Here is a 3,640-nt window from a genome sequence, read left to right as displayed (position 1 = left end):
GTTTTACGCGCGTGTAGCAGTCAACTGATCGTCGCGAAGGCCCCGCGTACCGCCTGCGTCCTCCGACAGTAAGTTGCGCGCTCCTGTCTACCTTCCATATGCGGCCTGTAATTTGCTAACTATTTCTCGTTATAATTTAAAAACTAAGCTTCGGATAAAATTTTGATAAAGAAAAAATCGTCTCAGAATTGAGTCAGGAATATGACATTTTAAGGACAAATGTTTATTTTGAAACACCTTGTATGTACGCGTATTTAATAAGAGTTTTAAGTTTTGTACTCTTGCTGAGTGAAACGTAAAAGAAAAGTATGTCAATATCCCAGTAAGCAAGAAACATTAAAATAACATTTAGAAACGTTAATTTCATGTGCATTTTTTAAACATTTTTAAATAATATTGAATAAATGTTTTGAAAATATTATATAATTTGCGACCGCACGCGTAGGTGCGAGGCAATACAGTCGGGAGTTCGCGCGTCCGGATCGAGTAAAATTTCGCGTGGCGATCGGAGATACAAGTATTTTATCGATGTTACAACAATTGTCCCCGCGAATGTAAGCGGGGTTTGGACGCCAGACCCGCGTGAGCGAACCACTTTGATATAGTATTCGAGCTATCTCCGATCCCCGACGAACAGCCTGATAGTTTGAAGTAACTCATTTTCGCGAAAGGTTCGGACGGACGAACAACGACGGCGCGGAAGGCCGGCTAACCAGCTCCGACAATGGTAGAAGGGCGGTTCGTTAGAATTGAGGCTTAGGAGAGCGACAAGGATAAGAAAGAATTGCTCCAGACTTTAATAATGATTAAGAAAACATGTATTTCGATGGGGCAGTTGGATACAGGGTGCGAGTATTCTCGCGGGGCATTCGCATGCGCGAGACGGGGGCGCGGAAAGAGCCCCAGGGAACGCGTATTCCGGCGCCGATCCTTGGCGGATTAACGCCACGCCAGGATGCCTATACGAATTACAGACGGTCGCGGGCGAGATAAGGGACACGGGTGTGTGTCGGATAGCGAACCGGGATGACGAGAACCGAGCGAACTTTAAGCAATCACGCGATACTTCGCGGCGGAGCCGCGCCACGCCTCGCGGGTATTACTCCTCGGCGCGCAACTAGTCCCCTTGCGCACGAGGCCGAGGATCTGCAATCGCTTTTCGTTGGCGGTACAATGAGTTGCTATCGTTCGGTTCCGTCTTCCCGACTGTAATTACGAGTTGATATAATTTTCCGAGGCAATCCTGATTTCCGATATACGACTGGTGCAATAACGGCGATCGGCGCGCGGGCGCACGCGGTTCACGCGTTTGCGGCGTGCAAGGGCACGTGGCCCGAGATCTACGGCGAAATTCGCTTCTCACGACACGAGAAAATTTAACGCTCCCGACACAGAATTCAATTCATGATACGCGGAGATTCTAATATCCGATACACACGGAACGGCAGGACGGACGCTCTCACGATTTACAATCACGCAATACACTACGCGGTGACTCGGCCGGACGAGGGCGAACGCAAAGGCGACAATTTGAATGACTCTGAAGTAGCGCGATCGAGCGGGCGGTGCAAGTTCTAGTTCGCGGAACAAGTAATACTCGCAACTCTATTCTGCACGGCACTTACGTCCGCGACGCTGAAGAAATCTTTACCTTAGCACGGCCCTCCCACGTTTCGCGAAACTTGGCGACTTTACAAAATTAGCGACGTTCGTCTCACCATAGGCTCTCCGACTCTTAACTCTCGTGGACTTTCGATACTCAGTTTCGGCAGTGGATCCTGTGCCCCTTACAGCAATCACGTCTGATATCGGCGACGATTACGGCACGAGTGCCAGTCCTTTGCAGCGACGAGAGCACGTTGGTAGTGGGGCCATCTGCCGGTTCCGGCAGTCTCTTCCTGTCACGTGAGTCCTTCTTTCGCGACCCCCTGCGCCGCAGGCGGGTGGCGGTAGTCGCGGGCCCCGTGATAACGGGCGTGAAGTTTCAATTCCACAGGACCAGGATATCCTTCCGCTCTCGCGATCCCAGAGCAAGCTCTGGCGGTCAGCTCTCCTGCGCCCATCTTTGTCCGGGTTCTCAGCGGGGCCGATGGCTCGCTCCGACGACTCTGTAAAACGAACTGCAGTAAGAGGGCTCTGTGGCGGAGGAAAAAAAAACAGTAATTACGTGACCTGGGCTCCCGTCTTGCGCTGAGTGTATGTATCGGTAGCCTCTCGTCGTTGGAGTCCTCGTTGTTCGGAGCCGGTGAGACGACGTTTCAATACAACTTCTCCGGACAGTCGCCGTCCCTCACTTAGTTCGGTCGGCTAATGACCTAGTTGCTTAAATCTATCGCAGAAATTAAGTCGCGAAACGTGGCAAAATCGGGAATGCACTCGAAAAAAATCGAAGGACGCAGGATCCACTCAGCCTGTGCAATCGGGCTAATGAGCCCTTGTGACGGACGTTGTCGAAAAACGTCACGTCACAAATTACATAGAATTTATCGAACATTATTAAAATGTTTTAGAAACATTATTGCAAACATTTTTTTGAGAATTACTTTAACATTTATTTCAGGTTAATATAATATATCTACAATGTGTGAAAATTGTATATAATTGTTACCTTAAAATAATATTAGAATTATGTAAAATTTCTGTTATTACAATGTTTTTAATGCAATGTATATACTGTTACGTCCTGAGAACTCCACAATTCTTTTCTTTTGTGGAGAGTCCCGGAAACGGGAAGTCGATTAGCGGCGATTATTTTATTACGTGTTCGATTTAAAACTTCCTGCGTTTCAAGACGCGGACGCGCGAGAGCGCGTCAATTAGAGAAATCTTTTGCCGATAACCCCATTACCGTACAATTAAGTAAATAGAAAAGATCGCCGCCTGGTCCCACGTGTGAGTTTTTAGATAAGAAGACCCTTCCGATCTCAAAAGATAAAATTCATTAATAAATTCGGCACACGTCAAAACTAGGCGAGGATCTTATCTATCGGCTGTCAACGCCGCGTAAAACTCGGCAGCTCCGGATTTGAAGGGTCACTCTGATAACCCTTTTTCCGAGCTGCGCCTCCCGAAAAACAAAGGAGCCGGAGCGGGCTCCTAGGTATATATAGGGCTCCTCTAGGAGTCTTGCGTCATTTAGAATTCAGATTCCGGCATTAAGAAGTGGTGACTCTGTCACTCTGTCACTTTTTTATTTTAACGGTTGGGAAAGAACCTAGAATCTGTGCGCGATTGAAATTCGAGTGCCCAAGATCGCCCCCTCGAGAACCAGACAGAGAAGTCCCGCGCAACCACCTCTCGAGAAGCCCGGCTCGTACCCGACGTGGGCCCTGCCAGCCTCCCTAGCTCGCTCCGAATTAGCAAAGAGTAAGTCGTCATCCTTCTTTCAATAAACCGGAGTTAACTATTAACTGTGATTTGTCTCAAATCAATCTCGTCTTCAGTGCGTCGTGGACAAAATTTAAACGTCCCACCGCGGCCCCGCGACTCGCGATTAACCCGGCGCCGCCGAAGGCAAGAAGCACGGAGGCTTCTTGACCAGGCCTACCAGGAGTGGTTAAACTCCTTGGAAGACCCGACAGGGAGACCGGACAACCAGGAGCCTGCTGACTCAGCGTCACCAGCCACTCCTCCGGCTAAT

This window comes from Wasmannia auropunctata, unplaced genomic scaffold (genome assembly GCF_000956235.1).
Source record: "Wasmannia auropunctata unplaced genomic scaffold, wasmannia.A_1.0 LD336101.1, whole genome shotgun sequence".
Taxonomy (NCBI): Eukaryota; Metazoa; Arthropoda; class Insecta; order Hymenoptera; family Formicidae; genus Wasmannia; species Wasmannia auropunctata.
This window is presented reverse-complemented; position numbering follows the sequence as displayed.